We start from the raw sequence: 14,007 nt of genomic DNA on the forward strand, positions 1-14,007 counted from the left end.
AGCGTGTGCCGCCGGAGCAAGCATGCATGCATGTTGGCACACTCCCGATCGAGTACCTGCGACGACCACGGCCACGGCCACGACCTGACTCAAAATAAGCTGCCGACAAGGTGCCGTCTGACGGGGAGAAACGTTAAATACGGCGATTCTGCAAAACACCCCTCCGCATTCCCCTGAATCGATTGACCAAGACCAGGTGCTGATGAGTTGGCGGTCAACGCACGCGTGGACAAACTAGTCAACTGCCAAATCAGCTCGTACGTACAAGAAAAATCATACAATGCACTGTATATGATCATCTGAGATAAGTTTAGTGACTGTATTTTGGGTATTTGTAAGTACGGAGATTAAATTGACCAAAGCAACGAGTATGAGGACCTCCAATGAATTTTTTCTTAATAATTCAAACTTCAGAACCATGAAACTACTTATTTAATCATACCACTAATTTTCCCATTAACTGTCTTTCAGTCTTAGCTCTGCTGCTTTGTTGCAATTGTTAGGTCGGTGACCTTCTACGCCACAGTTCTTGCAGCGAACTGGTCTTCTAGCCAGCTTCAGAACGTCCCACGGTCTAGCCACGGACACGTAGTGCTCTTGTGACCCTGCCACCAACAAATGTCACAACATGTGCATAACCCGTGGTTGAGTTGGTTAGGTGGACAGTGGTATCCCCAATCCATCAGGGTTCAAATCCTGGTGCTCGTATTATTTCTGGATTTATTTCAGGATTTTCGGCGATGCGCTTTCAGTGGGAGGAGACGTTCCCGTCGACGACGAGGCACCTATGGTGACTTCGTAAATTTCAATATGATATGCCGGCTCAGTCTCTCGGAGGTGCTCATAAAAGTAGGGTGTGCGTGCGCTCATAGGGGTGAGTGTATGCGCGTGTATATGAGCGCTTGTGTTTGTACTGATGCTCAAAAAAACATGTGCATAACCTCCCCACGAGCAACAAAAAAAAGAGTTTAGATGGCTGTCGAGGGAACATACGGAGTACCCACACATGATTTCCTGCATGCACAATTCGTCCTCCCGACACTCATTCTTCTCTCCCCACACATCTTTATCTTTATCTTTATCTTTATCTTTACCTAATAATAAAGCAAATTGGGTTTCTGTCGTACGTCATTAAAATTACCCTCGAAGTTGCCACAAATTACCCACTATGCCACCCATAAGTTAAAAAAAACGTTTCGTTGGGCTGCATCCGCCTCGGCTTTGGTTGATAAGAAGTCGCACCGAGAGAGGCGTTTTGGTGCTCGGGCTTAGCTGCACCCGATATCCTGCTCGTCAGTTACAGTCTTGGGATGCGAACAAACCCAGCTGGCTTGTCAGGTGCGAGCTGCGGTAAAAGAGGAATACAGTTGAATACGGTATGAAACAGTGCAAACGACATGGGGCGGAGCGTAGCGGCCCGACGGACGTCGCGGGACCTCGCGCTGGGCCGTCGACCAGGACGTTTGCTTTTTTGTCTGGGCCACGGATCAGATAATGGGTCCAGGACGGAAGTTGACGTCTGAGCCGCCGCCGTCGCTGGGCACCACACGTGCGCGTGGGCAATAAAAGGGATCTCCTTCCCCTGGCCTGGTTCATTCTGGAGAACCCTCGCCGCCACGCCCAACTTGGGGAAAAAAAGTTGCTAAAAAAAACTTGGGGAAAAACAGTTTATCGAGCCGCGCCTGGCGGTTGCGGCGGCGCCCGTGCTTCGCGTCGGCATGGGGCGGATGGACGCTGCGGGCATGGAGTTTCTGCTTGATGCGGTCGACAGGTCAGTTCCTTTTCGTTTGATTTAGGAGATTTGTTGGGATAAGTTACAATCCATGCGGTGGAAGTACCACCATGACGAACTGGCTTTTATGCTGGCGGTTGTCGTTGATTTTTGCAGGTTCCCCGTACGAGAGGAGTTCGCTGACAGCCTTGAACAGCCAGATTCGGCTCCTCTCTTTTCCTGATGCAGAACGGGACTGAGAATCTGGGGGCTGGTGATTCAAATGCTGGGTCTGGGTTGGCTCAAAATGTCGGCGAAGATGGGAGGGCTGCAGCGCAAGATGGTGCCCGGCGTCGGCGTGATTCATCTCCGACGAGGTCTGCTCAGTCTATGGACAGAGTGAATCCAGAGGCCCCTGGCTGGACGAAAAGGTAAGCAGCAAAAAATCACCCCCCTTGTTGTCTTTGGTTTTTACGTACTCCCTCCGTCCGAAAATACTCGTCATGAAAATGGATTAAAAGAGATGTAACTAGAACTAAAATACGTCTAGATACACCCTCTTTTATCTATTTTGATGACAAGTATTTCCGGACGGAGGGAGTATTATATTGCATATGCATTATGATTCTTCTTTGGAAAAATGAAAAAAAAATCATTTTTGAGTAGCAAAACTCTGATATAGTACATAGGAGATTACTGAAATTTTAATTCTGATATTGTGCATTTACAAAAAACAGGCTTCGGCTGGGAAGCGCGCCACCAGACCGGGCACCTGGCCCTTCCAGGATGAGTGCTCTCGAGCTGTCAACTCGCAAGTATGCAGAACAACCTGACAAGGGCCTAGTCCGGCCTGAGCTAGGTCTCAGTTTGGATTCATTGGGTGAGGCGTATGATTTCTGTAATCTATATTCTTGGAAGATCGGTTTTGGGATAAGGTACGGAAAAAGCAGGTTAAGCGATGAGAGGACCAAAAGCATGCAGGAAATCGTTTGAGGTTGCTCGGTTAGTGTTGAGCTATGTGCAAAAGCATGAACAGTAGGGTGTGCGCTGCAGCCACAATCTGATGTAATTTTTGCTTTGCTTGGTGCTTGCCCTACAGGGAAAACCTGAAGCAAAAAAACAGTAGGTTGTGCAGATGCGAGTGCCCAGCTCTAATCAGACTACTACGTGCATCGGACAACAATTGATACATCACAGAGCACCGTGAAGGGCACAACCATTCCATGTCGCTAACCATGGGAGAGGGAGTGCACTGGCCGTCTCATAAACACATAGACGTGTACACAAAAGGATTTGATAAGGCAATTGAGGGAAACCAATGTGAACCTAAGGAAGGTGTAGAGCATAATTGGTACCTTTTTTGGTTCTGTTGATAAGGTACCGTTCACAAAAAGGACTCTCAGGAATATTTGTGGAAGATTAGACGTGAGCAAGCTGAGGACGATGCGGCGGAAGACGCTGGAGGTGTTTGCTGACATCCGTTCCAGCGACCCTGGTTTTCACCTATGTGGTGTTGGTTCACAAAAATCTTATGTGAGGTAATGGAAGCAGCCTGATGCAATACAAGTTCTTTGGTGATGTGGTCACATTCGACACTACATACAGGACAAATTTGTATGGCATGCCAATTGGGTTATTTGTTGGAGTTAGCAATCACTATTAGAGCATTATCCTGGCGATAGTGTTGATGTGTGATGAACAAAAAGAGAGCTTTGAACGGGTGTTTGCAGAGTTTTTGCGCATGATGGCCCCAAAAAACAATACTCACAGGTCAGGTTTCATCGCGACAGCTAGGATATACTCCCTCCGTTCCAAAATAAATGACTCAACTTTGTACTAACTTTAGTATAAAGTTGAGTCATCTATTTTAGAACAGAGGGAGTATATGTCGTTTAACTGTCCAGCACCCCTGTATTATGAAACAAAAGTTTATTAAGCACTAATTTTAATGGCTGACAAGAATGTTGTTTAATTGCAGACCAATGCAGGCTATGGAGGTGGCGATCAAGAAGGCTTACCCTGGCACTGTCCACCGATGGTGCAAGTGGCATGTCCTGAAGAAGGCAAAGGAAACCTTGGGTCCGCCTAACACGAAGAAAAGTGATTTTCAGGCTGAATTTCACAAGGTTGTGAAGCACATGTTAACCGAGGATGAGTTCAAATCAGCTTGGGGGTTGCTGGATAAATACAATCCGAGGAGTCACACATATATGACCCACATATACGAAACCAGGAAAAAAAAAGGGCAAAGCCATACTTCAGAGGTGTGTTCCGTGCGAAAATGACAAGCACCGAACGAGGGCGCAAACCACATGCTGAAGTCGTACATGCCCCCTGCAAGCCCAATGCATATTTTTGTTAGGCAGTACACGAGGTTATAGTTTGATTCCGAGCGTGACGAGAGCTACGAGAAGAAGAGGACCATGATTGTAAGTACCCTTTCTCCTTTCTAAATTCCAGTTGATTGCATTTATGGTAGCTTTGTTTGACGACCATTGCGTGAGGGTTTTCTGAAAGAAAAAAATGTGATGCACTGTATTTTTGCCTGGATCCCACATTGATTGTGCTGTTCCTCTATATGAACATGGCAGGGTGGCGCCGTGAGGCAGACTAACTTTGCGATAGAGCGGCATGCAAGCAAAATATACACTAGGAATATGTTCGAGGAATTTGGCCGCCTCCTGATTGAAGGAACCGCATACAATGTCACTGAAGTGGAGCGGATGAGGAAATACATCACAACTCACAATAATGCAGCAAGGAGAGAGAGAAGTGGAGCAGGGTTGAGTACGAGGTGACCATAAACGAAGACAAATCAATATTCACTTGCGAGTGTGGTCTGTTTGAGCACACTGGAATGCTATACAGCCATGTCTTGAGGGTGAGTTGTTCCCTGAACTTTAAATAGCCTCACGAAAATAATGTAAAAAAACTGTAGTTGCTAAAGGGCTAACATTTTCTTGTGCGCGTAGGTGATGGAGATTCTTCACCTGGAGGAGATCCCGAAGCACCATATCGTGAAGCGGTGAACGAGAGACGCAAGGGATATACTTCCGGAGCACCTGGTCCAGTACCAAAAAGACAATTCACCGAACCTGCCTTTGACATGTAGGCACGTGATGCTGTACTTCAAAGCTATGGATGTCACGCGAATGGGGGACGCAAGTGCTGCATGTTATGACCATATGCATGCAGGTCTCAAAGCCTACTGAGTGGAGCACCGCTGGAGAAGAGGGATGGTTTAGCTTTTGAGGATCGCCTGATTGAAAGGGCGGATGCCAGACTCTCTGCCAAGGGCGAGATTGCTGTTTTGGAAGGCGACACCGACCAGTGCGAATGTGCGATAGTGCCGGGCATTCTTTCAGCGTGAATGCTCTGCAGGGTCTCGCAGCGCAGGACAAACATAGGGGTGCCAGAAGGCCAACAAACAGCAGGGAGAAGGCCCCTCACAATTCTGCAGCATTTGTCGTCGCGAGGGTCACAAAAGGACCACATGACCAGAAAGAGGAGATGCACCGAAAAAGTCACACAAGCCCGGCAAATGCAAGAACTGCAGGATAGAAGGCCATCAACAGAATACCTGCAAAAGGCCTTGGTTTCGCCGAGAACTGAGCTATGTGGTTTTTCAGTTTGTAATATGTGTTATCGTTTTAACCAGGGGATTTTCTAGTGTGTTTCAGTTTAGCACTGCCTCTACGCTTGTTCCTCAGTCTAGATGGACGTGTGTCGTACTTTATCTAAGAGCATGAACTATGTTTATGGTTGTCCGAACTGTTATGAATTAACAGAATTTCGTACTAGTTGTTTCGTTTCATCTCATGAAAAAAGGAAACTGTGACCAAGTCACACTGTGTTTTTCTTTTGTGCATAAATATGGTACAAACATCGATTTTGCGTGCTGAACTACTTGTTTATTGACACTTGGGCAGCATGCATGCACACGGTGGAGTGGGCTGTGCGTGCGCTCCGATTCAATATTCAAAAACTTAATTAAATGCATGTGGAGCTGTGGCGTACCACAGATGGAGTGTGAAAGAGGGCACATCAGTGAGGTGCTCTCCTTCAGTTCCGCCTTAGCTACTGATTCGGAAAAACTCGTACTATCGTCTGCATCCGATGGGGCGTTCGTTTGCTGAATCGGCGAGGAGTGGCACAACCAGAGGGACGGGGGAGAGGTGACGCAGTCAGCGTCTTGAATCTTCAGGTGAAGTTTTTTTTTTTTTGGGTTCTGTGTTTGCGTAATGATTTATGCATCGGCTTGAGCGGCGCATGGTTTCTGAAATTCCGCTTGCTGCAGCAATCGTCCACCTCAAAGCGTGGACTACGCAGCGAGCGCCTGGAGTGCAACGCAGCTGCCGGTGCTAGTCGACGGCGGCAATATGCAGTAGCAATCTACAGAGGGGTCATCCTACTGTTCTGCAGCACACACGCTGAAATTCGAAGAAACGGCACTGGCGTGCCTGACATACAGAAAGAAAAACATGGATTAGGCAAAACTGAGCGGAGACAGCTGATTCATGTACAAAAACAATCTAGGGATGAAAGGAATGCAACACTTTCAGATCAGATGTACTTACATCGTAGCGGATGCACTTGTAGAAATGTTGCTCTGCCTGGGAGCCAGGGCTTGCGACGTTGGTCTCGACCTCGTCCCCGCAGAGTGGGCATGGCATGAGAGGCATCAACCAATCCGCTGGGATGGGGAGAGAGGTTGAAGACGAAGCGGACATGGCGGCGTAAGTGAGGTTGGAGATGGGGATGGCTCAGCAGGAAGGAGGAAAATGAATGGCTGTGTTGGACAGATGGCGAGTGTGTTGACATTTATGCCCGGGCTGGACGCCGTCTGGGGGACGAGAGCCGCGCACGGGCTCACGCCGTCGCAATAAATACTCCGCTGCGACCGGGCCAAAAACAACATATACAGACGGGAAATACAGACAGGCGCACGGATCCACATGCGAACCATCGGTCTGGATATTGGGATCAGCTGAGACCGGGCTCAGAAACAGATTTTTGAGTCACACCCTTCTATATTAACATCTAACGTACCTATCTTGTTGGCTGGAGACAATGGTTTTTACTTGGGAGATCAAGGTTCGACCCTCTCCCACTACCCTTTTTTCCTTCTTTTTTTCTTTCTTTTCTTTGGCTTCACCGCTCAGTCATCCCCTCACATGATATGATTATACATACGTGACTGACTGGTTGGAGCCTAAATCTTTTAGCTACGAGACCTAGGTTCGAATCTTGTTCCACCCATCTTCTCTCTTTGTTTAACTTTTTTTTTGAGATTCAAGCATTTCTAATATATTCATACCTTTCAAACCGTACCTCCAAATCTAACTCGTTATTTATGAAAAATTCTTAAAAAAATGTGTAGATTTCAAAAATGCTTCGTAGTTTCTAAAATTGTGTTTAGTATGCATCATAGTTTGATGCTCTCACAAAACCTATTATTTACACCATAGGGGATGTTGATTCCTACCAGCTACCATATGCTAAAGATAACAACAGATACATAAATCACCCTCTCTATTTTCATACAGTGCAAAATAACCAACCCCTATATGATGATGTACACTAAACAACCGATACGAGCTTGATGTAAATCAGTGGCATAAGGTTGATTACCATATTGTTTGAAATTGTGTTTGTATTCTTTAAAAAAATATCGCCGTTACATTTCGTATGCATGTCCTTACAAATTGATTGTTTGCAGTGGAGCCGTCTAATAGTTTGCAACCAAATTAAGTCTTGACTTGAATTACAGTTGCAAACACATATATCAGCAAGACAAAGAAACCGCTCTTATGCATATGCTATGATTCGGTACAAAATGTACTTTGCTATTTTCATCCTAATGCAACATTTGCTTGGCATGACCGAGGAGGAACGATAACAAAGGCGTAAAGAGATGACCACAATTAGGTACATATTTTTGTTGTCTAATAAATCGGAAACACCTTGAGTATACTTCAAAAATTATCCGACCTATATGTTTTTGTGCAACACCAGTTATATTATTGTTTATCGTGTGCATCATGAGAATTTTCAAGGGATATGCTGATGTTGCTTGGTGTGTATGACGGATTATTTTTTTCTCCCGTTGCAACGCACGGACATGTTTCCTAGTTATTCCAAATCCCCTATCCCAGGAATAAAGGATGTAGAAACCATAAGCTTCCCCTAGCAAATCAAAGCTTGCGCCCCACGTGGGCACATCACGTTCTTTGTTCTCTGAAGGGTTCTCGGTATATCCCTTACAACTTTTTCGAATGCAGTCACACCCGACGGGCATGGTGTCCTGCGGCAAATTTGACAATTTTGACCTGTGGATGAAATCATTTTACAAAATGAACTGTCTCTAAAAAAAATTCACTCAGCTGACCTTTTTTAGTGGCGCCCGATACGAAGGCGCCACACTATACTGTGCAACGCCTCACAGATAGGCGCTACACGCCTAGCCAGCGTCGCACCCATATGATTCGAAAATTACTAAGTCAGTGTGCAGCGCCTAGCCTCTAGGCGTTGCACTAGTGGTTGCTTCATTTGGTAGGCAACCACTAGTGCAACGCCTAGAGGCTAGGCGCTGCACATTGACTTAGTAATTTTTAGGTAGTCCGGGATGCGACGTTGGTCAGGCGTGTAGCGCCTATCTGTGAGGCGTTGCACAGTGTAGCGTGGCGCCTTCGTGTCGGGCGCCACTAAAAAAGGTCAGCTGAGTGATTTTTTTTAGAAACAGTTTATTTTGTGAAATGATTTCATCTACAGGTCAAAATTGTTAAATTTGCCGTGTCTTGCATTGTATAGCGGGCCAAGTGTCTCCTTCGCCTTCTTCAACATGTGCCACTTGCACAAGTGGTGGGTTGTCTGAGGCATCACGTTTTTTATGGCAACTTCCATGACTCGATTCTGATGTGCAAAGATAGTACATGTTAGCTCTTTACAATTTAGAGCTAACCTCATCCAATTGCAATTAGCGTTATCTTGTGCATAAACTTGTACCTGTCAAAATTGTTTCGGCGCATTGCCTCCCATCATCCTAATGATCTCAGAAATAACCCACTCAAATGTCTCCACCTTCTTGTCACGGACTAGCACTTCTGCAAGTATTATGCTTTGAAAATGGTTGTTAAACTCTGACGAAAAGCCCAAAGGGCGTATTATAGAGGTTTGTCTTCTAAGTCATGTCAAACATAACAACATTGCCGAAGAAGGTGTACTGCTGTCTACTACTTCCATTTGCCCACATCAACGATGTGACCCTACCGTCCTTGTCAGCTTGCACATGGTGAAGGGAGAAGTGCAGCGCTGCACGCAGCGGCAGCTGCACGCGCGACATCATCGGCGTGAGGACCATCGCGATTCGCACCAAGCTGGCATGCTTCCTAGAGTATAGTCGTGCGGCGGATGCTGTTTTGCAACGTATATGCGTATTTAGGAAGGGACCGGACTGACAGTACTTACTGACACACTGTTCTGCGCAGCATGGCCATGGTACGTGCGGAGCACAACCATCGTCAGTTGCATCCCCATGTCCAGCGGTTAATAAATTTCACAGCCCTTCACAAAAAATAAAAAGATCACTGCCACAAAGCGATTCTTATGCTGATAATGACACCACGACTTGGATGAAAAACTCCACCCGTGACACTCCCATCCAGTCTGGTAAGCTCAAACTACCAAGGAAATACAAACATAATTCGCAGAAAAAAAAATTGGCTTTTGTCAATGAACCAAAACATAAGTCTTTCGAATCCCAATCGAAAGCAAATAGACCAGTGCAAATACAGGCCTTCGGGATCAAATAGGGATACAAAGACACAAGACAGATGACTAAATCCGGAGATACAGAAGACAGAACCACAGAACCAGGTTAAAGCGACTTGTTTTCTTGCGCCTAGCGACACCACCGTTGCAGGTAGCCGCGGCGCCCAGCGAGCTGCCGGGACCGTTGTGGCTCAGCGCCGGCACGCCCCACGAATATGCGCCAGCCCCTGCGTCCGCCAATGGCCAAGCGCCGCCGCCAGAGCTCAATGGCGTGCAGGACGCCGCCGATGACTCCACATCTGGCGCCGGTGTGCCCCCAACACCTGCGCTTCAGGGACCGGCGGCTCGACGCCACACCCCGCGCGTGCACCCCCGACCACATCTGGAGTGCTCCCCGTGTCGGCCGATCTGCAAAAATCGGTCCGCAAAAGGCGACGGGGCCATGGAGGAAGGGAGATAGCACAGACCAGCGCGGTCAACCGACAAGAACAGAGCCGCAGAGTTCTACTAACCTATCGCCCAACGCCGGCGTCGTCGCCCCAGGAATCGCCATGAGTAGATTCAGATGGAACTCGAGCGCCTCGTTCTTGGTCTGTCGAGTGCGAGAGGTGGGTCGCAGGCACACGCAACCAAGCCTGCGTGGTCCAGGACACTCTACCCGAAAAGGGGAGCCGGGTCCCATGTGGTAAAAAATGTCACCGCGCTCTGCACGGCTGGTCCTTTTTTGCGTCAGATGCGTACCGCACCGTGCGAGCTACAGAGCACACGTGGCCACGGTATTGGCGTGTATATGGTGATGTATGCATTCGTCCTGACTTTTCCACTTATTCCATGCACGCATCACCTCGACGCAGCGGGTGGGTGGATATCTGTGTTCAGATGCCGCTGCGTCCAGGACGGCTGCACTCGTGGTGAAGGGTGCAAGTGTGGATCTCTCGCAAAAAGCTCTGCAAAAACTTCTATTGTTTTCCTTACATCATCCTCTGCCTGCTCCCAAGAGTACAGGTTGTAAAAGTCGTAGGCTTTAGCACTCTAAAAAAAAGCCGTAAGCTTCTCCCAAAGTACCAAAACTCGTCCCCAATGTCGGCACTAGGACATTGTCCCCTGGATTTTCCGCGAAACCTCGAATTGTCTTCTCTAGCACACTGATGCAATTTGGTCACGGCGCCCTTCCTGGTGCGGTAGCACCCTGCAGTCAATGTCACACGTGTAAAAAAAGTGTAGTTCTCAGAATGCGCCTATTTGAGCATGACCAAGCCTTGTAGTTACTCCTAGATTCTAACATCGGAACTGGCCACCTTATCACAGCATTGCACCAAACTTGTTTCGACCCTAAGCTATGTCTCTATTTTGCTTCCTGTTCTAGCATTTTTCACCTTTCCAATCCCCCATTCACACATTATGTTCTAATGTTTACTTATGCTTCAGGGGTGTATTCTTATTTATCATGAATCAATCAAATTAAAATCACACCCCATCGAAACAATCGTGGTTCAATCCTAATACTCCATGCGCCGAACTCTGAATCTATACTACATGCGCCGACCATTTATTCAGATACATAACCAAAAAGTAGCAACCGTCCATAATCTTACCGTGAAGCCGTTAGTTTTGTAAATTTCACACCCTCGGGACGTTTTCTACATGTGCATTCTGAATCTCTTGGTCATGTGTGCCATCCGTGACGCTATTCCCAGTGTCTGTAAAACTAGAATATGAGCGCCTTAAAAAGACGACAGAGATGATTAGGACGTGCAGGATTCACAAACCCGGGTGGCTGACGCATATAAACCTCCTCCTCCAAAACTCCATGCAAAAAAGCGTTCTGCACATCAAGCTGACGGAGAAACCATCCTCGAGTAACAGCAAGGGATAGTAGCAGACGAATGGTAGTAGGCTTGATAACTGGACTGAACGTGTCTTCATAGTCAAGACCATACCTCAGTTTGAAGCCCTTAGCCACTAACCTTGCCTTGTAACGCTCAATGGAGCCATCAGCATGCCGTTTAACTTTAAACACCCACTTAGAGTCAATGATATTGACCCCAAACACTGGAGGAACAAGCTGCCAGGTGTCATTCTTCATCAATGCTTGAAACTCCTGTTCCATCGCGGCACGCCAGTGGGGAATGCCTAGTGCAGTCTGAAAGTGGCAAGGCTCAGCAGTGGGATCCGCAGCAGCATGAGCCATGCACGCGGCGAGCCACGCAACAGTCCCATCGGTCCGGATCTTAGGCTGAAAGACACCGGTCTGACTGCGCGTGCGATGTCGAGAAGCAACAGGTTGTGGTGACGACGCAGGGCATGATGCAGGCGACGAAGAAGGCGACCCTGAGTCGCCAGGGCTCACGCCGGAGCCACTGGGCGTCGGGGAGGCGGGCGGTGTGGCGCCCGACACGGCCACGTCGCCCAGGCTCACGCCGGAGCCGCTGAGCGCCGAAGAAGCAGGCGAGCCTGGGGTGGCCGGCCCATCGGGAGCCGAAGCCGGCCCAGGCGAGCCTGGCGTGGCTGGCCCAGGAGCAACCTCCTGCGAGGCCATCTCGGGCAACTCCCACGAGGCGGGCGAGGATGCCGCTCGCGGAGCGGGGTCGGGCGATGCCCGCGAGGCAGCCGCGGGCGCAGCTCTTGCGGGTTGCGGTGTGCCGCCCGATATGCATGCCCCATGCACGCGATCGTCCTCTGGACGCGCCGGTGCTTGTTCTTTAAGGAGCTCGAGACGAGCGCCACGACCAACACCTGCAGCATGGTTAGGGAGCAACACAGGAGCATATGCAACATCCACAAATTGATCAGGCAGAGGTGTGGTAGAAGAAGCGTCTGGCATAAGAGTGATAGAGGTATTCGGAAGTGCACGAAAGGGAAACACATTCTCATCAAAAACAACGTCACGAGAAATGTAAACGCGATTGGTGGGAACATGTAGGCATTTGTACCCTTTGTGAAGGGAACTATACCCAAGAGAAACGCACTTTTTCGACCGAAACTCTAGCTTGTGTTTATTATATGGACGCAAATGAGGCCAACAGGCACACCCGAAGACTTTGAGACTGGTGTAGTCTGGGATTTCATTGAGCAAGAGTTCAAGTGGGGTTTTCATATTCAGTAGTCGTGAAGGAAGGCTATTGATCAAAAAACAGGCAGTGGAGAAAGCATCACTCCAGAACCTAAAAGGTACGGAGGCATGGGCTAACAAAGTGATGCCAGTTTCTACAAGGTGACGATGCTTACGTTCGGCAGTCCCATTCTGCTGATGCGTATGGGGGCAAGACACGGTGTGTAATCCCAAGCTTGTTAAAGAATGAGTTGAGGTTGTGGTATTCACCCCGCCCCCCCCGCCCCCAGTCGCTTTGGACATGAATAATTTTCTGGCGAAGGAGACGCTCAACATGTGCTTGAAACTGGATAAACACATCAAACACATCAGATTTTTTCTTAATAAGATAGAGCCAGGTAAACCGACTGTAAGCATCAATGAAACTGACATGATAATTATGGCCACTAACAGACGTTTGGGAATGACCCCATACATCGGAAAAAACAAGCTCAAGAGGATGTTTCACAACACGACTAGACTCTGAAAACGGGAGTTGGTGACTCTTCCCCTGCTGACAGGCATCACAAATAGTTTCAGCAGTTTTATTTGACACAACTGGTAGCTCATGACGATGCAACACATGACGGACTATGGGAGCGGCAGGATGACCAAGTCGCGCGTGCCAATGTGTAGGCGAGACACGAACACCACTGAACGCCTGAGGAGAAAACTGCATGGGAGGTGCGGTTGGCGCGTCAAGTGCATACAAGCCACGGTGAAGACGGCCGCTAAGCAAAACGGCCCTCGTGTCCCGATCCTTGTTAAAGAAACGAAAAGGGTGAAATTCAGCAAGGACATTATTGTCACGAGTAAGTTGTGGAACAGACAACAAACTACGCGAAGCAGTGGGAATACGAAGGATGTTAGACAAATGCAGTTTTCGTGAATTGTGTGCAAGAAGGGATGCCTGACCAACATGGGAGATGCGCATACCTGCTCCGTTAGCGGTGTGCACCTGATCATGACCGCGATATGGCTCCTGGACCGAGAGCTTGCTCATGTCGTTGGTGAGGTGGCTGGTAGCTCCCGTGTCCATGTACCACGAGGGATCAATCGAGTAGGATGGAGTACGCCCGTGCTCATGACCCACCACCGCAGCGGCCGCCTGTTTTTCATTCCCCTTGCCATTGTTGCCGAGGCCAAGGAAATCTTGCTTGTAGCGGCGATGACAGCGAGAAGCTACGTGGCGCTCAATCCCACACAGCTGGCACGCCTGCTGAGCACCACAACTGGGGCAGCAAGCCACCGCCCGCGATCCCCCTGTGATGGACGGCGCGGCGCCCCGTGAGGGCTGAGATGTGCCCGCCGGCTTGGCAGGGAGCGACGGCTTCTGCGATTTGCCACGGGTTGCGGCGTTAGCAGAGGCAAAACTCGGAGTAGATCGACGCGCTTTGATGCGCTGTTCGCGACCAAGGAGCCGCGCATACAGTTC

At 48.6% G+C, this 14,007-nt stretch overlaps 1 long non-coding RNA gene across 2 annotated transcripts; it reads left to right on the forward strand.

Annotated features, from left to right (window-relative positions):
- Positions 1-1,537: 1,537 nt before the first annotated feature.
- LOC119275079 lies at positions 1,538-5,511 on the forward strand. 2 transcript variants are annotated; one of them, XR_005135459.1, is made up of 7 exons: positions 1,538-1,771; positions 1,889-2,142; positions 2,449-2,713; positions 2,811-3,481; positions 3,690-4,140; positions 4,303-4,592; positions 4,684-5,511. It is a non-coding gene; the product is annotated as an uncharacterized LOC119275079 (long non-coding RNA). The 2 variants fall into 2 exon arrangements; XR_005135458.1 differs by having other exon boundaries at positions 2,449-3,481.
- Positions 5,512-14,007: the final 8,496 nt, after the last annotated feature.

Source organism: Triticum dicoccoides, chromosome 3B (genome assembly GCF_002162155.2).
Source record: "Triticum dicoccoides isolate Atlit2015 ecotype Zavitan chromosome 3B, WEW_v2.0, whole genome shotgun sequence".
Classification (NCBI taxonomy): domain Eukaryota; kingdom Viridiplantae; phylum Streptophyta; class Magnoliopsida; order Poales; family Poaceae; genus Triticum; species Triticum dicoccoides.